Genomic DNA, 23,670 nt, shown 5'->3' with positions numbered 1-23,670 from the left:
CTCTGAAGAGTGTTTAAGATTTGAAGTGGGATCTTTGGTTTTACCCTTATCCCCATGCTTATCTTGAGATTTTTCACCATCTTTCTTCTTATTGCCATCCTTGTCACCCCCTGTATGAACTTTTCTGTTCACTCTTGTTCTGACCCATTTGTCTGCCTTCTTTCCCAATTCTTGGGGAGAGGTCAGATCAGAGTCTACCAGGTACTGGTGCAACAAATCAGACACACAATTATTAAGTAAATGCTCTCTCAGGATTGTGTTATACAGGCTTTCATAATCAGTAACTTTACTGCCATGTAACCACCCCTCCAAGGCCTTCACTGAATGGTCAATGAAATCAACCCAGTCTTGTGAAGACTCCTTTTTGGTCTCTCTGAACTTTATCCTGTACTGTTCAGTGGTTAAGCCATAACCATCCAGGAGTGCATTCTTAAGAACTGTAAAATTATTGGCATCACTTTCTTTCACAGTAAGGAGTCTATCCCTACCCTTTCCACTAAATGATAGCCATAGGATAGCAGCCCACTGCCTTTGAGGGACATCCTGTACAACACAGGCCCTCTCAAGTGCAGCAAACCACTTGTTAATGTCATCCCCCTCCTTATAAGGGGGAACTATCTTGTGCAGATTCCTGGAATCATGCTCTTTTGCAGGATGACTATGGGGAATACTGCTGCTGCCACCATGGGTATCTAAACCCAACTTCTGTCTTTCCTTCTCTAATTCAAAAGACTGTCTATCCAAATCCAGCTGTTGCTTTTTAAGCTTCAGTCTGGTTTGTTCCACCCTCAACTTATTGAGTTCCCTCTCTAACATTCTGTCATCAGGGTTGGTGGGAGGGACATTTCTAGAAACAGAGCTATGATGGGAATGAACAGAAGGAGACCTGTCCCTTACAGAAGGCAACTTAACAGCTTGGTTTACAGAAACATTACTACCAGTATGGTGAGAATAAATGCTTTTGCTATGATGTGAGACAACACTATTTATTTGGTGTGGCTCATCATCATTACCATCTATGCTAGATTGTCTAGTAATGGGCAGGCTAGGAAGTTTCTTTTCTGAATCTTTTCCTGGGGGAGTCCCTGAATCAGATTGGGAACTATTAGGTACTTTTTCAACAGATGGGGCACCTATGGCCTTATCTTGTTCTCTAAGCATGTTAATTAACAGTTCCAAGGCAGGATTCTTCCCTACACTCAAACCTCTCTCTATACAGAGACTCCTTGCTCTTTTCCAGCTAAGGTTGTCATATGCAAGTTTGGACAGATCAACACTTTGGCCTGTGCCAGACATTTTTTAGAGAGAGTTAAAGTGATAGAGAAAGAGACAAAAGTTTTCAGAACTTTTTGGAAAGACAGAAAAAAAAACTTTTAAAACTTTTAAGAACTTTTTGAAAGTTTAGCAGTACTTTTCAGCACTTAGAAAAGAGTGAAAAGAGGAAATGCAAAACTTTTTGGCTATGTGTATATACACTGACCTTGTTTTGTATATTTTTCTCTTATGAAAAGTACAATGACAAGAGTGGTAAGTAGTCTCAAGCACTTATCCCACCACTGCACAACCAAATGTAGGAGGCTGGACTGGCTTGTAGTGAGTACCAAGGGGTACTTGCACCTTGCACCAGGCCCAGTTATCCCTTATTAGTCTATAGGGTGTCTAGCAGCTTAGGCTGATAGATAATGGTAGCTTAGCAGAGCAGCTCAGGCTGAACTAGGAGACGTGTGAAGCTACTACAGTACCACTTAGTGTCATATGCACAATATCATAAGAAAACACAATACACAGTTATACTAAAAATAAAGGTACTTTATTTTTATGACAATATGCCAAAGTATCTTAGAGTGTACCCTCAGTGAGAGGATAGGAAATATACACAAGATATATATACACAATAGCAAAAATATGCAGTATAGTCTTAGAAAACAGTGCAAACAATGTATAGTTACAATAGGATGCAATGGGAAACATAGGGATAGGGGCAACACAAACCATATACTCCAAAAGTGGAATGCGAACCACGAATGGACCCCAAACCTATGTGACCTTGTAGAGGGTCGCTGGGACTATTAGAAAATAGTGAGAGCTAGCAAAATAACCCTCCCCAAGACCCTGAAAAGTGAGTGCAAAGTGCACCAAAGTTCCCCTAAGGACAAAGTAGTCGTGTTAGAGGAATAATGCAGGAAAGACACAAACCAGCAATGCAACAACTGTGGATTTCCAATCTAGGGTACCTGTGGAACAAAGGGACCAAGTCCAAAAGTCACAAGCAAGTCGTAGATGGGCAGATGCCCAGGAAAGGCCAGCTGCGGGTGCAAAGAAGCTTCGACTGGACAGAAGAAGCTGAGGTTTCTGCACGAACGAAAAGGGCTAGAGACTTTCCCTTTGGTGGACAGATCCCTCTCGCCATGGAGAGTCGTACAAAAGTGTTTTCCCGCCGGAAGAACGCCAACAAGCCTTGCTACACGCAAATCGTGCGTTTGGCGTTTTTGGACGCTGCTGGGGCCCAGGAGGGACCAGGAGGTCGCAAATTGGACCTGAAGAGAGAGGAAACGTCGAGCAAGACAAAGAGCCCTCACTGAAGCAGGTAGCTCCCGGAAAAGTGCCAGAAACAGGCACTACGAGGATGCGTGAAACGGTGCTCACCGAAGTTGCACAAAGGAGTCCCACGTCGCCGGAGACCAACTTAGAAAGTCGTGCAATGCAGGTTAGAGTGCCGTGGACCCAGGCTTGGCTGTGCACACAGGATTTCCGCCGGAAGTGCACAGGGGCCGGAGTAGCTGCAAAGTCGCGGTTCCCAGCAATGCAGCCCAGCGAGGTGAGGCAAGGACTTACCTCCACCAAACTTGGACTGAAGAGTCACTGGACTGTGGGGGTCACTTGGACAGAGTTGCTGGATTCGAGGGACCTCGCTCGTTGTGCTGAGAGGAGACCCTAGGGACCGGTGATGCAGCTTTTTGGTGCCTGCGGTTGCAGGGGGAAGATTCCGTCGACCCACGGGAGATTTCTTCAGAGCTTCTGGTGCAGAGAGGAGGCAGGCTACCCCCACAGCATGCACAAGCAGGAAAACAGTCGAGAAGGCGGCAGGATCAGCGTTACAGAGTTGCAGTAGTCGTCTTTGCTACTATGTTGCAGGTTTGCAGGCTTCCAGCGCGGTCAGCGGTCGTTTCCTTATCAGAAGGTGAAGAGGGAGATGCAGAGGAACTCGGCTGAGCTCATGCATTCGTTATCTAAAGTTTCCCCAGAGACAGAGACCCTAAATAGCCAGAAAAGAGGGTTTGGCTACCTAGGAGAGAGGAAAGGCTACTAACACCTGAAGGAGCCTATCAGCAGGAGTCTCTGACGTCACCTGGTGGCACTGGCCACTCAGAGCAGTCCAGTGTGCCAGCAGCACCTCTGTTTCCAAGATGGCAGAGGTCTGGAGCACACTGGAGGAGCTCTGGACATCTCCCAGGGGAGGTGCAGGTCAGGGGAGTGGTCACTCCCCTTTCCTTTGTCCAGTTTCGCGCCAGAGCAGGGGCTAAGGGGTCCCTGAACCGGTGTAGACTGGCTTATGCAGAATTGGGCACATCTGTGCCCAAGAAAGCATTTCCAGAGGCTGGGGGAGGCTGCTCCTCCCCTGCCTTCACACCATTTTCCAAAGGGAGAGGGTGTCACACCCTCTCTCAGAGGAAGTTCTTTGTTCTGCCATCCTGGGCCAGGCCTGGCTGGACCCCAGGAGGGCAGATGCCTGTCTGAGGGGTTGGCAGCAGCAGCAGCTGCAGTGAAACCCCAGGAAGGGCAGTTTGGCAGTACCAGGGTCTGTGCTACAGACCACTGGGATCATGGAATTGTACCAACAATGCCAGGATGGCATAGAGGGGGCAATTCCATGATCATAGACATGTTACATGGCCATATTCGGAGTTACCATGGTGAAGCTACATATAGGTAGTGACCTATATGTAGTGCACGCGTGTAATGGTGTCCCCGCACTCACAAAGTTCAGGGAATTGGCTCTGAACAATGTGGGGGCACCTTGGCTAGTGCCAGGGTGCCCTCACACTAAGTAACTTTGCACCTAACCTTTACCAGGTAAAGGTTAGACATATAGGTGACTTATAAGTTACTTAAGTGCAGTGTAAAATGGCTGTGAAATAACGTGGACGTTATTTCACTCAGGCTGCAGTGGCAGGCCTGTGTAAGAATTGTCAGAGCTCCCTATGGGTGGCAAAAGAAATGCTGCAGCCCATAGGGATCTCCTGGAACCCCAATACCCTGCGTACCTCAGTACCATATACTAGGGAATTATAAGGGTGTTCCAGTAAGCCAATGTAAATTGGTAAAAATGGTCACAAGCCTGTTAGTGACAATTTGAAAGTAATGAGAGAGCATAACCACTGAGGTTCTGGTTAGCAGAGCCTCAGTGAGACAGTTAGGCACCACACAGGGAACATATACATGCACACCTATGAGCACTGGGGCCCTGTGTGACAGGGTCCCAGTGACACATACATATAGGCCACAAACCTATGAGCACTGGGGTCCTGACCAGCAGGATCCCAGTGACACATAACAACCATACTGAAAACATAGTGTTTTCACTATGAGCACTGAGGCCTGGCTATCAGGATCCCAGTGAGACAGTGAAAACAGTGACAAACACCCTGGCATACACTCACAAACAGGCCAAAAGTGGGGGTAACAAGGCTAGAAAGAGGCTACCTTCTCACAACCGGTCCTCTGGGTCCCCTCTCATCCTGATGAGCTTGGTCACTGGAACACAGGTGCTGGGTCGAAGTGTCTCCCACAGTCCAGTGGCCGTTCTGTCCAAATTTGGTGGAGGTAAGTCCTTGCGTACCCATGCCACACAGCAAACCTGAGTACTGCATGATTTGCAGCTGCTCCGGCTTCTGTGCACTTTTCCAGGACTTCCTTTGTGCACAGCCTAGCCTGGGTCCCCAGCACTCCGTCCTGCATTGCCCAAAAGTTGCTGTTGAGGATTTTGGGTGCTGCTAAGGCCAAGGAAGGACCAGGAGGTCACCCCTTGGAGGAGGAGACAGAGGGGATGCTCAGCAACTGAGAGAGCCCCCTCAAAAGCAGGTATCACCCGCAGAGATACCTCAACAGGCACTTAGAAGATCGGAGGACATCTGTCAACTCAGAGTCACAAAGGAGGGTCCCACGATGTCGGAGTCCAACTCAGCGAGTTGGGCAATGCAGGACGGAGTGCTGGGGACCTGGGCTAGGCTGTGCACAAATGAATTCTTGCAAAAGTGCACAGAAGCACGAGCAGCTGCAGTTCACGCAGTACACAGGATTACTGTCTGGCGTGGGGAGGCAAGGACTTACCGCCAAGAAATTTGGACAGAAGGGCCACTGTACTGTGGGAGACAGTTAGACCCAGCTCCTGTGTTTCAGGGTCCACGCTCGTCAGGATGAGACGGGACCCAGAGGACCGGTGATGCAGAAGTTTGGTGCCTGCATTGGCAGGGGGTAGATTCCGTCGACCCACAGGAGATTTCTTCTTGGCTTCCAGTGCAGGGTGAAGGCAGACAGCCATCAGAGGATGCACCACCACGAAACAGTTGAGAAAGCCGGCAGGGTGAGGCACTACAATGTTGCTGGTAGTCTTCTTGCTACTTTGTTGCGGTTATGCAGGCGTCCTGGAGCAGTCAGTGGTCGATCCTTGGCAGAAGTCGAAGAGGGAAGTGCAGAGGAACTCAGGTGAGCTCTTGCATTCATTATCTGAGGAATACCCCAGAGGAGAGACCCTAAATTGCCCACAGAGAAGGATTGGCTACTGAGAAAGGTAAGCACCTATCAGGAGTGGTCTCTGATGTCACCTGCTGGCACTGGCCACTCAGAGCTGTCCAATGTGCCCTCACACCTCTGCATCCAAGATGGCAGAAGTCTGGGACACACTGGAGGAGCTCTGGGTATCTCCCCTGGGAGGTGCTGGTCAGGGGAGTGGTCACTCCCCTTTCCTTTGTCCAGTTTCGCACCAGAGCAGGGCTGGGGGGTCCCTGTACCGGTGTAGACTGGCTTATGCAGAGAGGGCACCATCTGTGCCCATCATAGCATTTCCAGAGGCTGCGGGAGGCTACTCCTCCCCAGCCCTTCACACCTATTTCCAAAGGGAGAGGGTGTAACACCCTCTCTCAGAGGAAATCCTTTGTTCTGTCTTCCTGGGACCAGGCTGCCCAGGCCCTATGGGGGCAGAAACCTGTCTGAGGGGTTGGCAGCAGCAGTAGCTGCAGTGGAGTCCCCGGAAAGGCAGTTTGGCAGTACCCAGGTTCTGTGCAAGAGACCCGGGAATGCATGGAATTGTCCCCCCAATACCAGAATAGTATTGTGGTGACAATTCCATGATCCTAGAAATGTTACATGGCCATGTTCGGAGTTACCATTGTGACGCTACATATAGGTAGTGACATATATGTAGTGCACGCGTGTAATGGTGTCCCCGCACTCACAAAGGTCGGGGAATTTGCCCTGAACGATGTGGGGACACCTTGGCTAGTGCCAGGGTGCCCACACACTAAGTTACTTGGCACCTAACCTTCACCAAGTGAGGCTTAGACATATAGGTGACTTATAAGTTACTTATGTGCTGTGAAAAATGTGAAATAACGTGGACGTTATTTCACTCAGTCTGCAGTGGCAGTCCTGTGTAAGAATTGTCTGAGCTCCCTATGGGTGGCAAAATAAATACTGCAGCCATAGGGATCCCCTGGAACCCCAATGCCCTGGGTACCTAGGCACCATATACTATAAGGGAGTCCAGTGTTCCAATTTGGGATAAAATACTGGGTTACCAGTATGTAGGAACGCATTTTGGAAAAGAGAGAGCATAAGCACTGGGGTCCTGTTTACCAGTACTCCAGTGACACAGTCATGCATAGTGACAAAAACAGTGAGACAAACTGACAAGTAGGGTACAAACTATAAGCACTGGGGTCCTAGCTAGCAGGATCCCAGTGACACAGTCAAAGCACACTGACAGACAAGCAAAACATGGGAGTAACCATGCTAGAAAGATGCTACTATCTCACAGTAGCGTCCAGTGTGAGTCTTGCCCCTAAAATGGAAAATTACATGAGGATTTTGGTGCTTACTGCATCCAAATCTACATGTCCCAGAATTTCCAGACCTTCCCCCCCTTTAACTTCCAGGAGCTTTGGCTAGTAAAAAGTTCACAGGTTTCCCTGATTGGCTGTCAATCACTGGCCAAAGATTACTAGGCCTACCCACATAGGTGAGGTACCATTTGTATCAGTAATATATGGTAATACAGAATAGAAGATTATGTGCTATTATCAGTTTTATTTCTGAGCACTAGCGCCTTCTATTTATAAGCCAGCATGAAAGAAGGAAGACATTTCAAAAATGCCCTCTGAACAACATGCTGTGGTAGTTCGACTCTTGCTCTAGGCAAGACTGGTGGTTCAGGGATGACAGCACCTTTGTTTGTAGGCGACTAAGCAAATTCTACAGCAAGTCACAACTGTTGCTCACAAGCAGTAACCCACCAAAACCCCGGCCAGTAAAAGGTGATTTCTGGCAACCTTTACGCATGGACTCAAGAGTGCACATCTCAGGGGAATCGTTGTTAATCAAGACTACCATTGTCTCACATGAGCAACAAGTCTCAGTCACTCACAGGCAATGAAGGAGATGCAGTGAAGTTTATAAAAGGTTTTATTAACAAGACTGCAATGTACTGTAAAATGCATGGGACAATGCACAGTGCAAGAAGCATAATCATGAAAATGAGAGCTGTGAACACAAAGACCCCCCCTATCTTGCAACAAACATAAGATGTGAAATAGGCCCTAATAACCTAGAATTGAGAGACTAATCTCTAACCTACAAGAGTGCTAGGTGTGATAAACCTAATCTGCCAATACTGTGTCCATGGGAAGTGCCCTGAACCCTTGTTACCCTGGAATGAGGTCTCTAGATCAGACTTGATGAGGATACGAAGGCTGGGGCTGCATCTAGGTGACATGTAGCATAGATAGCGTCAATGGCATCTGGTAGGAATCCCTCTGATAACCATGTCTGCCTGCAATCTTTTTATACAGATCTTGTAGGATTCCTGACACATGTATGTAAGATAGAAGGCATGCTTGGGGCGGCAATTACATAAACAATTTCCTCCAAAAGTACATTATGTTTCGATTACATGTAAGTGGAAAAGGGACTTGATGTGAATACCTACATATATCACTTGTCTTCGACGATGATTGTGACACCTTCTTTGGGAAGATCCTGAGGGTTCAACCAAATGACTCTTTGCTGAAGTGTGACTTTTGTCTTCTTTTTATAAACCTAAGGCTTTCCAGTGTCACACATGGGTTCCCCTTGGCTTCCACAAGAAATTGGAAGTAGGTTGAAAGCAGGAATATGGGCAGCTGGTTGTTTATGAAAACTGATAAGATGGCACACCAAACCTTTTTTTGACGTTGATTTTAGGAAAACAACCAGATGCATTTTTGTGGATCACTGTTTTCCCTATTTTTTCCAGAAAAAAACAAAATGTTGCTTTATTTTGCCTAGGTTCTCAGTCCCCTCCAAGAGAATCCACAAACTCTGAGTACCTTTAGAAATTCCAATAGGTTGGCATAAAAGATGCAAATATGGTGTGTGTAGCTTATGTGGAAAAAGGTTACAGAGTCCAAAGTGGACACTACCCAAAATATCTAAAGAAAAAGGTGGTGTTGTATTGGAGAAGACAGAGCAGCCAAAGGGTTATTCACAACCAGTAGGTACAGGCAGACACAAAAACACAATCACTGTAATGTTTTGCCACAAGACGTGAACTAATGTCTACTCATTTTGCAATCTAGCAGATGAAATCTTTAACTGATGTGTAGACACTCGCACCCTGGAAATGTCCACTCAAGGGATGGAGAAACATAGAGATAGCATACTATTCCATCAGGGGGTAACACACCCAGAAATAAAAATCTATTTTCCACCTGCTTGTCCATTCAGACTTTGTTCCTTGTGCTGACAACCACAGCATTGTCCTTCAATTGGTAAACATCAGGTGATAGAAAATAAATTCAAAATACATTCTGTTGCAGAGTGCCAAGCAGGAACTGATATCCGGCCTCAGTGAGTTCTGTGTGTTTGTCATGCAGCACACTTAGGAAGAGAAAAAAGCCTCTCAAGATTGTGTTTCTACAGAAAGCTGTCCTTTTCTGCAGAAAAGCAGTCCTGCATGCACTGCAGGCTCCCTTGCACTAAGGTGCGAGGGTGCCTGCATTATAGCTAGGCTGACAAAAGAGTGTCAGTGCAAGGGGGAAAGGACAGGAATTTGCCGTATTGGATGAATATGGCACATTCCTGTCCTTTCTCTTTGACGCAGGGCCGTGCAGCAAGGTGGCTTGATGTGCTGCTTTGCACCACAAACACCATAAATGTAGGCCTAAGTCTGAAATGTAGAAGTCTTCAATGCCGCTTTGACCCAAGGCCGTCTGTAGGAGGCTGCCCTGGCTTATAGTGAATACCAAAGGTACTTACACCCTGTGCCAGGTCCAGTTATCCCTTATTAGTAGAATAGAGGTGTTTCTAGCAGCTTAGGCTGATAGAAGGTAGCTATGTCAAAGCAGCTTAGGCTGAACTAGGAGACATGCAAAGCTCCTACTATACCACTTATATCATCTAGCACAATATCATGAGAAAACACAATACAAAGTTACTAAAAATAAAGGTACTTTATTTTTATGACAACATGCCAAAAGTATCTCAGTGGGTACCCTCAGTTAGAAGGTAAGTAATATACACAATTCATATGTACACAAACCCAAAACAGGTAAGTAATAGTAAGAAAAGTAATGCAAACAGTGTAGAATTACAATAGGTTGCAATAGGTGAACATAGGTCTAGGGGCAACACAAACCATATTCTCCAAAAGTGGAATGCGAATCACGAATGGACCCCAGCCCTATGGGAGCTTGTAGAGGGTCGCTGGGACTGTAAGAAAACAGTCAGGGTGTCCAAGATACCTGTAGGAGGCTGGACTGGCTTGTAGTGAGTACCTAGGGGTACTTACACCTTGCACCAGGCCCAGTTATCCCTTATTAGTGTATAGGGTGTCTAGCAACTTAGGCTGATAGATAATGGTAGCTTAGCAGAGCAGCTTAGGCTGAACTAGGAGACGAGTGAAGCTCCTACAGTACCACTAGTGTCATATGCACAATATCATAAGAAAACACAATACACAGATATACTAAAAATAAAGGTACTTTATTTTTATGACAATATGCCAAAAGTATCTCAGTGAGTACCCTCAGTATGAGGATAGCAAATATACACAAGATATATGTACACAATACCAAAATATGCAGTAATAGTATTAGAAAACAGTGCAAACAATGTATAGTTACAATAGGATGCAATGGGAACTCATGGGGATAGGGGCAACACAAACCATATACTCCAAAAGTGGAATGCGAACCACGAATGGACCCCAAACCTATGTGCCCTTGTAGAGGGTCGCTGGGACTGTAAGAAAACAGTTAGGGTAAGAAAAATAGCCCACCCCAAGACCCTGAAAAGTGAGTGCAAAGTGCACTAAAGTTCCCCAAAGGACATAGAAGTCGTGATAGGGGAATTCTGCAGGAAAGACACAAACCAACAATGCAACAACGATGGATTTCGAGTCGAGGGTACCTGTGGAACAAGGGGACCAAGTCAAAAAGTCACAAACAAGTCGGAGATGGGAAGATGCCCAGGAAATGCCAGCTGTGGGTGCAAAGATGCTGCTACTGGACAGTAGAAGCGTAGGTTTCTGCAAGAACGACAAGGGCTAGAGACTTCCCCTTTATAGGACGGATCGCTCACACCGTGGAGAGTTGTGCAGAAGTATTTTCCCGCCTAAACACCGCCAACAAGCCTTGCTAGCTGCAAATCGTGCGGTTAGTGTTTTTGGATGCTGCTGTAGCCCAGGAGGGACCAGGATGTCGCCAATTGCGTCAGGGGACAGAGGGGGCGTCGAGCAAGACAAGGAGCCCTCTCAACAGCAGGCAGCACCCACAGAAGTGCCAGAAATAGGCACTACAAGGATGCATGAAACAGTGCTCACCCGAAGTCGCACAAAGGAGTCCCACGTCGCCGGAGAACAACTTAGGAGGTCGTGCAATGCAGGTTAGAGTGCCGTGGACCCAGGCTGGACTGTGCACAAAGGATTTCTGCCGGAAGTGCACGGAGGCCGGAGTAGCTGCAAAAGTCGCGGTTCCCAGCAATGCAGTCTGGCGTGGGGAGGCAAGGACTTACCTCCACCAAACTTGGACGGAAGAGTCACTGGACTGTGGGAGTCACTTGGACAGAGTTGCTGGTTTCAAGGGACCTCGCTCGTCGTGCTGAGAGGAGACCCAAGGTACTGGTGATGCAGTTCTTTGGTGCCTGCGGTTGCAGGGGGGGAACGATTCCGTCGACCCACGGGAGATTTCTTCGGAGCTTCTAGTGCAGAGAGGAGGCAGACTACCCCCACAGCATGCACCACCAGGAAAGCAGTCGAGAAGGCGGCTGGATCAGCGTTACAGAGTTGCAGTAGTCGTCTTTGCTACTTTGTTGCAGTTTTGCAGGCTTCCAGCGCGGTCAGCAGTCGATTCCTTGGCAGAAGGTGAAGAGAGAGATGCAGAGGAACTCGGATGAGCTCTTGCATTCGTTATCTAAGGAATCCCAAGAGACAGAGACCCTAAATAGCCAGAAAATAAGGTTTGGCTACCTAGGAGAGAGGATAGGCTAGCAACACCTGAAGAAGCCTATCAGAAGGAGTCTCTGACGTCGCCTGATGGCACTGTCCACTCAGAGCAGTCCACTGTGCCAGCAGCACCTCTGTTTCCAAGATGGCAGAGGTCTGGAGCACACTGGAGGAGCTCTGGGCACCTCCCAGGGGAGGTACAGGACAGAGGAGTGGTCACTCCCATTCCCTTTGTCCAGTTTCGTGCCAGAGCAGGGCTAAGGGGTCCCTGAACTGGTGTAGACTGGCTTATGCAGAAATGGGCACCATGTGTGCCCATGAAAGCATTTCCAGAGGCTGGGGGAGGCTACTCCTCCCCTGCCTTCACACCATTTTCCAAAGGGAGAGGGTGTAACACCCTCTCTCAGAGGAAGTCCTTTGTTCTGCCATCCTGGGCCAGGCCTGGCTGGACCCCAGGAGGGCAGATGCCTGTCTGAGGGGTTGGCAGCAGCAGCAGCTGCAGTGAAACCCCGGGAAAGGCAGTTTGGCAGTACCAGGGTCTGTGCTACAGACCACTGGGATCATGGGATTGTGCCAACTATGCCAGGATGGCATAGAGGGGGCAATTCCATGATCATAGACATGTTACATGGCCATATTCGGAGTTACCATTGTGAAGCTACATATAGGTAGTGCCCTATATGTAGTGCACGCGTGTAATGGTGTCCCCGCACTCACAAAGTCCGGGGAATTGGCCCTGAACAATGTGGGGGCACCTTGGCTAGTGCCAGGGTGCCCTCACACTAAGTAACTTTGCACCTAACCTTTACCAGGTAAAGGTTAGACATATAGGTGACTTATAAGTTACTTAAGTGCAGTGTAAAATGGCTGTGAAATAACGTGGACGTTATTTCAATCAGGCTGCAGTGGCAGGCCTGTGTAAGAATTGTCAGAGCTCCCTATGGGTGGCAAAAGAAATGCTGCAGCCCATAGGGATCTCCTGGAACCCCAATACCCTGGGTACCTCAGTACCATATACTAGGGAATTATAAGGGTGTTCCAATAAGCCAATGTAAATTGGTAAAATTGGTCACTAGCCTGTTAGTGACAATTTGGAAAGAAATGAGAGAGCATAACCACTGAGGTTCTGATTAGCAGAGCCTCAGTGAGACAGTTAGTCACTACACAGGTAACACATTCAGGCACACTTATGAGCACTGGGGCCCTGGAGAACAGGGTCCCAGTGACACATACAACTAAAACAACATATATACAGTTAAAAATGGGGGTAACATGTCAGGCAAGATGGTACTTTCCTACAGTTATGCTCTCTCATTTTTTTCAAATTGTCACTAACAGGCTAGTGACCAATTTTACCAATTTACATTGGCTTACTGGAACACCCTTATAATTCCCTAGTATATGGTATTGAGGTACCCAGGGTATTGGGGTTCCAGGAGATCCCTATGGGCTGCAGCATTTCTTTTGCCACCCATAGGGAGCTCTGACAATTCTTACACAGGCCTGCCACTGCAGCCTGAGTGAAAAAACATCCACGTTATTTCACAGCTATTTTACACTGCACTTAAGTAACTTATAAGTCACCTATATGTCTAACCTTTACCTGGTAAAGGTTAGGTGCAAAGTTACTTAGTGTGAGGGCACCCTGGCACTAGCCAAGGTGCCCCCACATTGTTCAGGGCCAATTCCCCGGACTTTGTGAGTGAGGGGACACCATTACACGTGTGCACTACATATAGGTCACTATCTACATGTAGCTTCACAATGGTAACTCCGAATATGGCCATGTAACATGTCTATGATCATGGAATTGCCCCCTCTATACCATACTGGCATAGTTGGCACAATCCCATGATCCCAGTGGTCTGTAGCACAGACCCTGGTACTGCCAAACTGCCCTTCCTGGGGTTTCACTGCAGCTGCTGCTGCTGCCAACCCCTCAGACAGGCATCTGCCCTCCTGGGGTCCAGCCAGGCCTGGCCCAGGATGGAAGAACAAAGGACTTCCTCTGAGAGAGGGTGTTACACACTCTCCCTTTGGAAAATGGTGTGAAGGCAGGGGAGGAGTAGCCTCCCCCAGCCTCTGGAAATGCTTTCTTGGGCACAGATGTGCCCAATTCTGCATAAGCCAGTCTACACCGGTTCAGGGGACCCCTTAGCCCCGCTCTGGCGCGAAACTGGACAAAGGAAAGGGGAGTGACCACTCCCCTGACCTGCACCTCCCCTGGGAGGTGTGCAGAGCTCCTCCAGTGTGCTCCAGACCTCTGCCATCTTGGAAACAGAGGTGCTGCTGGCACACTGGACTGCTCTGAGTGGCCAGTGCCACCAGGTGACGTCAGAGACTCCTTCTGATAGGCTCCTTCAGGTGTTTCTAGCCTTTCCTCTCTCCTAGGTAGCCAAACCCTCTTTCCTGGCTATTTAGGGTCTCTGTTTCTGGGGAAACTTTAGATAACGAATGCAAGAGCTCAGCCGAGTTCCTTTGCATCTCTCTCTTCACCTTCTGCCAAGGAATCGACTGCTGACCGCGCTGGAAGCCTGCAAACCTGCAACATAGTAGCAAAGACGACTACTGCAACTCTGTAACGCTGATCCTGCCGCCTTCTCGACTGTTTTCCTGGTGGTGCATGCTGTGGGGGTAGTCTGCCTCCTCTCTGCACTAGAAGCTCCGAAGAAATCTCCCGTGGGTCGACGGAATCTTCCCCCTGCAACCGCATGCACCAAAAAGCTGCATTACCGGTCCCTTGGGTCTCCTCTTCAGCACGACGAGCGAGGTCCCTCGAATCCAGCAACTCTGTCCAAGTGACCCCCACAGTCCAGTGACTCTTCAGTCCAAGTTTGGTGGACTTAAGTCCTTGCCTCACCTCGCTAGACTGCATTGCTGGGAACCGCTACTTTTGCAGCTACTCCGGCCCCTGTACACTTCCAGCGGAAATCCTTTGTGCACAGCCAAGCCTGGGTCCACGGCACTTTAACCTGCATTGCACGACTTTCTAAGTTGGTCTCCGGCGACGTGGGCCTCCTTTGTGTAACTTCGGGTGAGCACCATTTCACACATCCTTGTAGTGCCTGTTTCTGGCACTTCTCCGGGTGCTACCTGCTGCTAAGGGGGCTCCTTGTCTTGCTCGACGTCCCCTCTACCTCCTGGTCCAATTTGCGACCTCCTGGTCCCTCCTGGGCCACAGCAGCATCCAAAAACGCTAATCGCACGATTTGCAGATAGCAAGGCTTGTTGGCGTTCTTTCGGCGGGAAAAACTTCTGCACGACTCTCCACGGCGAGAGGAATCCGTCCACCAAAGGGGAAGTCTCTAGCCCTTTTCGTTCTTTCAGAAACCTCTGCTTATTCTGTCCAGTAGAAGCTTATTTGCACCCACAGCTGGCATTTCCTGGGCATATGCCCATCTCCGACTTGCTTGTGACTTTTGGACTTGGTCCCTTTGTTTCCCAGGTACCCTAGATTGGAAATCCTTCGTTGTTGCATTGTTGGTTTGTGTCTTTCCTGCATTATTCCTCTAACACGACTTCTTTGTCCTTAGGGGAACTTTAGTGCATTTTGCACTCACTTTTCAGGGTCTTGGGGAGGGTTATTTTTCTAACTCTCACTATTTTCTAATAGTCCCAGCGACCCTCTACAAGGTCACATAGGTTTGGGGTCCATTCGTGGTTCGCATTCCACTTCTGGAGTATATGGTTTGTGTTGCCCCTATCCCTATGTGTCCCCATTGCATCCTATTGTAACTATACATTGTTTGCACTGTTTTCTAAGACTATACTGCATATTTTTGCTATTGTGTATATATATCTTGTGTATATTTCCTATCTTCTCACTGAGGGTACACTCTGAGATACTTTGGCATATTGTCATAAAAATAAAGTACCTTTATTTTTAGTATAACTGTGTATTGTGTTTTCTTATGATATTGTGCATATGACACTAGTTGGTACTGTAGTAGCTTCACACGTCTCCTAGTTCAGCCTAAGCTGCTCTGCTAAGCTACCATTATCTATCAGCCTAAGCTGCTAGACACCCTATACACTAATAAGGGATAACTGGGCCTGGTGCAAGGTGCAAGTACCCCTTGGTACTCACTACAAGCCAGTCCAGCCTCCTACATTGGTTGTGCAGCGGTGGGATAAGTGCTTTGAGACTACTTACCACTCTTGTCATTGTACTTTTCATAAGAGAAAAATATACAAAACAAGTTCAGTGTATATACACATAGCCAAAAAGTTTTGCATTTCCTCTTTTCACTCTTTTCTAAGTGCTGAAAAGTACTTCTAACTTTCTAAAAAGTTCTAAAAAGTTTTAAAAGTTTTTTTCTGTCTTTCTAAAAGTTCTGAAAACTTTTTTCTCTTTTTCTATCACTTTAACTCTCTCTAAAAATGTCTGGCACAGGCCAAAATGTTGACCTGTCTAAGATTGCATATGATCACCTTAGCTGGAAAGGAGCAAGGAGTCTCTGCATAGAGAGAGGTTTGAGTGTAGGGAAGAATCCTTCCTTGGAATTGTTACTTAACATGCTTAGAGAACAAGATAAGGCTAAAAGTGCCCCATCTGTTGAAAAAGTAGCTAATGGTTCCCAATCTGATCCAGGGACTCCCCCAGGTAAAGGTTCAGGAAAGAAACTTCTTAGCCTTCCCATTACAAGACAGTCTAGCATAGTTGGTACTGAGGTGGAGTCACATCATACAGATGATGTGCTCTCACATTACACTGTCAGCCAAGCTGTTAGGGTGCCCTCTGTAAGGGACAGGTCTCCTTCTGTCCATTCTCACCATACTTCTGTTTCAAGGCATGTCCCTCCCACCCACCCTGATGACAGATTGTTAGAAAGGGAACTCAATAGATTGAGAGTGGAACAAACCAGACTGGAGCTCAAGAAGCAACAGCTGGATTTGGATAGACAGACTTTAGAAGTAGAGAAGGAGAGACAGAAACTGGGTTTAGAAACCCATGGTGGCAGCAGCAGTATTCCCCATAGTCATCCTGCAAAAGAGCATGATTCCAGGAATCTGCATAAGATAGTTCCCCCTTATAAGGCGGGGGATGACATTAACAAGTGGTTTGCTGCACTTGAGAGGGCCTGTGTTGTACAGGATGTCCCTCAAAGGCAGTGGGCTGCTATCCTATGGCTATCATTTAGGGGAAAAGGTAGGGATAGGCTCCTTACTGTGAAAGAAAGTGATGCCAATAATTTTACAGTTCTTAAGAATGCACTCCTGGATGGTTATGGCTTAACCACTGAACAGTACAGGATAAAGTTCAGAGAGACCAAAAAGGAGTCTTCACAAGACTGGGTTGATTTCATTGACCATTCAGTGAAGGCCTTGGAGGGGTGGTTACATGGCAGTAAAGTTACTGATTATGACAGCCTGTATAACTTGATCCTGAGAGAGCATATTCTTAATAATTGTGTGTCTGATTTGTTGCACCAGTACTTGGTGGACTCTGATCTGACCTCTCCCCAAGAATTGGGAAAGAAGGCAGACAAATGGGTCAGAACAAGAGTGAACAGAAAAGTTCATACAGGGGGTGACAAAGATGGCAACAAAAAGAAGGATGGTAAGTCTTCAGACAAGGGTGGGGACAAATCTAAAAATGAGTCTTCATCAGGCCCACAAAAACACTCTGGTGGGGGTGGTGGGTCCAAATCCTCTTTTAATCAGAACAAGGAAAAGAAACCATGGTGCTATTTATGTAAAATAAAAGGCCATTGGACAACAGATCCCAGTTGTCCAAAGAAAGGCACCAATGCTCCTACCACTACAACCCCTACTGCTACACCTAGTGTCCCTACTAATAGCAGTGGTGGTGGGAGCAAACCTACTAATAGCCAATCCAAGGGAGTAGCTGGGCTCACTTTTGGTAATTTAGTTGGGGTTGGCCTTGTTAGGGAGGCCACAGAGGCTGTGTTAGTCTCTGAGGGGGCTATTGATTTAGCCACCTTAGTTGCTTGTCCCCTTAATATGGATAAGTACAAGCAGCTACCCCTAATAAATGGTGTTGAGGTTCAGGCCTACAGGGACACTGGTGCCAGTGTGACTATGGTCATAGAGAAACTGGTCCACCCTGAACGACACCTACTTGGTCACCAGTACCAAGTAACCGATGCTCACAACAACACACTTAGCCACCCCATGGCTGTTGTAAATCTCAACTGGGGGGGGGGTTACTGGTCCAAAGAAAGTTGTGGTAGCTTCAGATTTACCTGTAGACTGTCTATTAGGGAATGATTTGGAGACATCAGCTTGGTCAGATGTGGAGTTGGAGGCCCATGCAGCAATGCTGGGCATCCCAGGGCATATTTTTGCTTTGACAAGGGCTCAGGCCAAAAAGCAAAAAGGACAGGGAAGCTTGGATCCTGGAACAATGGACCAAGTGCTCCCTAAAGCTAGGGCTAGTAGAAGCAAACCACTTCCTACTATCCCTCCCTCTACAGTGGATTCTACTTCTGAGGAAGAAGAATTCCCTCCCTGTGCAGAACCTACACCAGAGGAGCTGGAAGCAGACACTGCTGAGCTTTTGGGTGAAGGGGGGCCTGCCAGAGAGGAGCTGAGTGTGGCACAGCAAACCTGTCCCACATTAGAGGGTCTCAGACAGCAAGCTGTCAAACAGGCTAATGGGGATGTCAGTGACTCTCACAGAGTTTACTGGGAGGACAACCTCTTGTACACTGAGCATAGGGATCCTAAACCTGGAGCTGCCAGGAGATTAGTGATTCCTCAGGAGTACAGAAAGTTCCTCCTAACACTGGCACATGACATTCCCTTAGCTGGGCACCTAGGACAAATGAAAACTTGGGACAGGCTTGTTCCACTGTTTCATTGGCCTAGGATGTCTGAGGACACAAAGGAATTTTGTAAGTCCTGTGAAACCTGTCAAGCCAGTGGCAAGACAGGTGGCACCCCAAAGGCACCCCTTATCCCACTGCCTGTGGTTGGGGTTCCCTTTGAAAGGGTAGGGGTTGACATAGTTGGCCCCCTTGACCCTCCTACTGCTTCAGGCAATAGGTTTATCTTGGTGGTAGTGGACCATGCCACAAGATATACTGAAGCTATTCCTTTAAGGACCACTACAGCACCTGCAGTGGCAAAGGCCCTCCTGGGAATATTTTCCAGGGTGGGCTTCCCAAAGGAAGTGGTATCAGACAGAGGAAGCAATTTCATGTCTGCATACTTAAAGGCCATGTGGAAGGAGTGTGGTGTAACGTACAAGTTCACAACACCCTATCATCCACAAACAAATGGACTGGTGGAGAGATTTAATAAAACTCTCAAAGGCATGATTATGGGTCTCCCTGAAAAACTCCGCAGGAGATGGGATATCCTTCTACCATGCCTCCTTTTTGCCTACAGGGAGGTACCCCAGAAAGGAGTGGGCTTCAGCCCCTTTGAACTTCTTTTTGGACACCCTGTTAGGGGTCCACTCACACTTGTAAAGGAGGGTTGGGAACAACCTTTAAAAACTCCTAAGCAGGATATTGTGGATTATGTACTTGGCCTCAGATCAAGGATGGCTGAGTACATGAAAAAGGCCAGTAAAAACCTTCAGGCCAGCCAAGAGCTCCAGAAGCAATGGCATGATCAGAAGGCTGTTTTGGTTCAGTACCAACCAGGGCAGAAAGTGTGGGTCTTGGAGCCTGTGGCCCCAAGAGCACTCCAAGATAAATGGAGTGGTCCCCACACAATTGTTGAAAAGAAGGGAGAAGTCACCTATTTAGTTGACTTAGGCACTGCCAGGAGTCCCCTGAGGGGGCTCCATGTCAACCGCCTGAAACCCTACTATGACAGGGCTGATCTCACCCTGCTCATGGCAACTGATGAGGGACAGGAAGAAGACAGTGATCCTCTACCTGATCTCTTCTCTTCCATAGAACAAGATGCTCTTGTGGAAGGTGTAGTTTTGGCTGATTGTCTTACTGCTGAGCAGAAAGATAATTGCATAAATCTCCTAGATCAATTCTCTGAACTCTTCTCTACTGTGCCAGGTACCACTTCTTGGTGTGAGCACACTATAGATACTGGAGACAGTTTACCTGTCAAAAGTAATATCTATAGGCAGCCTGACCATGTCAGGGACTGCATAAAGCAAGAGGTCCATAAAATGTTAGAACTAGGAGTAGTTGAGCACTCTGACAGTCCATGGGCTTCTCCTGTGGTACTGGTACCAAAACCCCATTCCAAAGATGGAAAGAAGGAAATGCGGTTTTGTGTAGACTATAGAGGTCTCAACTTGGTAACCAAAACTGATGCTCACCCTATACCCAGGGCAGATGAGCTCATAGATACACTGGCATCTGCCAAGTATCTAAGCACTTTTGATTTGACTGCAGGGTATTGGCAGATCAAATTATCAGAAGATGCAAAACCTAAGACTGCATTTTCTACCATTGGAGGACATTACCAGTTTACTGTAATGCCTTTTGGTTTGAAAAATGCACCTGCCACTTTTCAGAGGTTGGTGAACACAGTCCTGCAAGGGCTGGAAGCTTTCAGTGCAGCATATTTGGACGATATAGCTGTCTTTAGCTCCAGCTGGGATGATCACCTGGTCCACCTATGGAAAGTTTTGGAGGCCCTGCAAAAGGCAGGCCTCACTATCAAGGCTTCAAAGTGCCAGATAGGGCAGGGTAAGGTGGTTTTTCTGGGACACCTTGTTGGTGGGGAACAGATTGCACCACTTCAGGGGAAAATCCAAACAATTATTGATTGGGTTCCCCCTACCACTCAGACTCAGGTGAGAGCCTTCCTAGGCCTCACTGGGTATTACAGGAGGTTCATTAAGAACTATGGCTCCATTGCAGCCCCTCTTAATGACCTCACATCCAAGAAAATGCCTAAAAAGGTATTATGGACAGCAAACTGTCAGAAAGCTTTTGAGGAGCTGAAGCAGGCCATGTGCTCTGCACCTGTCCTGAAAAGCCCTTGTTACTCTAAAAAATTCTATGTCCAAACTGATGCATCTGAATTAGGAGTAGGGGCAGTCCTATCACAACTTAATTCTGAGGGCCAGGATCAACCTGTTGCTTTTATTAGTAGGAGGTTGACCCCTAGAGAAAAGCGTTGGTCTGCCATTGAGAGGGAGGCCTTTGCTGTGGTCTGGGCTCTGAAGAAGTTGAGGCCATACCTGTTTGGCACTCACTTCATTGTTCAGACAGACCACAAACCTCTACTTTGGCTAAAACAAATGAAAGGTGAAAATCCTAAATTGTTGAGGTGGTCCATATCCCTACAGGGAATGGACTATACAGTGGAACATAGACCTGGGAGTAGCCACTCCAATGCAGACGGACTCTCCAGATATTTCCACTTAGACAATGAAGACTCATCAGGTCATGGCTAGTCTTATTGTCCTTCGTTTGGGGGGGGGTTGTGTAGGAAAGTACCATCTTGCCTGGCATGTTACCCCCATTTGTCACTGTATATATGTTGTTTTAGTTGTATGTGTCACTGGGACCCTGGTAACCCAGGGCCCCAGTGCTCATAAGTGTGCCTGAGTGTGTTACCTGTGTAGTGACTAACTGTCTCACTGAGGCTCTGCTAATCAGAACCTCAGTGGTTATGCTCTCTCATTTCTTTCCAAATTGTCACTAACAGGCTAGTGACCATTTTTACCAATTTACATTGGCTTACTGGAACACCCTTATAATTCCCTAGTATATGGTACTGAGGTACCCAGGGTATTGGGGTTCCAGGAGATCCCTATGGGCTGCAGCATTTCTTTTGCCACCCATAGGGAGCTCTGACAATTCTTACACAGGCCTGCCACTGCAGCCTGAGTGAAATAACATCCACGTTATTTCACAGCCATTTTACACTGCACTTAAGTAACTTATAAGTCACCTATATGTCTAACCTTTACCTGGTAAAGGTTAGGTGCAAAGTTACTTAGTGTGAGGGCACCCTGGCACTAGCCAAGGTGCCCCCACATTGTTCAGAGACAATTCCCTGAACTTTGTGAGTGCGGGGACACCATTACACGCGTGCACTACATATAGGTCACTACCTATATGTAGCTTCACAATGGTAACTCCAAATATGGCCATGTAACATGTCTATGATCATGGAATTGCCCCCTCTATGCCATCCTGGCATGGTTGGCACAATCCCATGATCCCAGTGGTCTGTAGCACAGACCCTGGTACTGCCAAACTGCCCTTCCTGGGGTTTCACTGCAGCTGCTGCTGCTGCCAACCCCTCAGACAGGCATCTGCCCTCCTGGGGTCCAGCCAGGCCTGGCCCAGGATGGCAGAACAAAGAACTTCCTCTGAGAGAGGGTGTTACACCCTCTCCCTTTGGAAAATGGTGTGAAGGCAGGGGAGGAGTATCCTCCCCCAGCCTCTGGAAATGCTTTCTTGGGCACAGATGTGCCCAATTCTGCATAAGCCAGTCTACACCGGTTCAGGGGACCCCTTAGCCCTGCTCTGGCGCGAAACTGGACAAAGGAAAGGGGAGTGACCACTCCCCTGACCTGCACCTCCCCTGGGAGGTGTCCAGAGCTCCTCCAGTGTGCTCCAGACCTCTGCCATCTTGGAAACAGAGGTGCTGCTGGCACACTGGACTGCTCTGAGTGGCCAGTGCCACCAGGTGACGTCAGAGACTCCTGCTGATAGGCTCCTTCAGGTGTTGCTAGCCTATCCTCTCTCCTAGGTAGCCTAACCCTCTTTTTTGGCTATTTAGGGTCTCTGTCTCTGGGGAAACTTCAGATAACGAATGCAAGAGCTCATCCGAGTTCCTCTGCATCTCTCTCTTCACCTTCTGATAAGGAATCGACTGCTGACCGCGCTGGAAGCCTGCAAACCTGCAACATAGTAGCAAAGACGACTACTGCAACTCTGTAACGCTGATCCTGCCGCCTTCTCGACTGTTTTCCTGCTTGTGCATGCTGTGGGGGTAGTCTGCCTCCTCTCTGCACCAGAAGCTCCGAAGAAATCTCCTGTGGGTCGACGGAATCTTCCCCCTGCAACCGCAGGCACCAAAAAGCTGCATTACCGGTCCCTTGGGTCTCCTCTCAGCACGACGAGCGAGGTCCCTCGAATCCAGCGACTCTGTCCAAGTGACCCCCACAGTCTAGTGACTCTTCAGTCCAAGTTTGGTGGAGGTAAGTCCTTGCCTCACCTCGCTGGGCTGCATTGCTGGGAACCGCGACTTTGCAGCTACTCTGGCCCCTGTGCACTTCCGGCGGAAATCCTTTGTGCACAGCCAAGCCTGGGTCCACGGCACTCTAACCTGCATTGCACGACTTTCTAAGTTGGTCTCCGGCGACGTGGGACTCCTTTGTGCAACTTCGGCGAGTACCATTTCACGCATCCTTGTAGTGCCTGTTTCTGGCACTTCTCCGGGTGCTACCTGCTTCAGAGAGGGCTCCTGGTCTTGCTCGACGTCCCTCTCTCTGCTGGTCCAATTTGCGACCTCCTGGTCCCTCCTGGGCCTCAGCAGCGTCCAAAAACGCTAACCGCACGATTTGCAGCTAGCAAGGCTTGTTGGTGTTCTTTCGGCGGGAAAACAATTCTGCACGACTCTACACGGCGAGAGGGATCCGTCCACCAAAGGGGAAGTCTCTAGACCTTTCCGTTCCTGCAGAAACCTCAGCTTCTTCTGTCCAGTAGAAGCTTCTTTGCACCCGCAGCTGGCATTTCCTGGGCATCTGCCCATCTGCGACTTGCTTGTGACTTTTGGACTTGGTCCCCTTGTTCCACAGGTACCCTAGATTGGAAATCCACAGTTGTTGCATTGCTGGTTTGTGTCTTTCCTGCATTATTCCTCTAACACAACTTCTTTGTCCTTAGGGGAACTTTAGTGCACTTTGCACTCACTTTTCAGGGTCTTGGGGAGGGTTATTTTTCTAACTCTCACTATTTTCTAATAGTCCCAGCGACCCTCTACAAGGTCACATAGGTTTGGGGTCCATTCGTGGTTCGCATTCCACTTTTGGAGTATATGGTTTGTGTTGCCCCTATCCCTATGTTTCCCCTTTG

At 48.0% G+C, this 23,670-nt stretch overlaps 1 protein-coding gene and 1 long non-coding RNA gene across 2 annotated transcripts in view; one reads left to right on the top strand and one right to left on the bottom strand.

Annotated features, from left to right (window-relative positions):
* Positions 1-23,670, top strand: part of LOC138247473 (phospholipase A2 inhibitor and Ly6/PLAUR domain-containing protein-like) — a 725,203-nt gene that overhangs the window by 253,403 nt on the left and 448,130 nt on the right. The gene's annotated exons all lie outside the window — the stretch shown is intronic.
* Positions 1-23,670, bottom strand: part of LOC138247472 (uncharacterized) — a 242,162-nt gene that overhangs the window by 174,764 nt on the left and 43,728 nt on the right. The gene's annotated exons all lie outside the window — the stretch shown is intronic.

The sequence above is a fragment of the Pleurodeles waltl genome, chromosome 7 (genome assembly GCF_031143425.1).
Source record: "Pleurodeles waltl isolate 20211129_DDA chromosome 7, aPleWal1.hap1.20221129, whole genome shotgun sequence".
NCBI classification, from domain to species: domain Eukaryota; kingdom Metazoa; phylum Chordata; class Amphibia; order Caudata; family Salamandridae; genus Pleurodeles; species Pleurodeles waltl.
The sequence above is the reverse complement of the archived record's forward strand: the minus strand, read 5'-3'. Positions and strand labels throughout refer to the sequence as shown.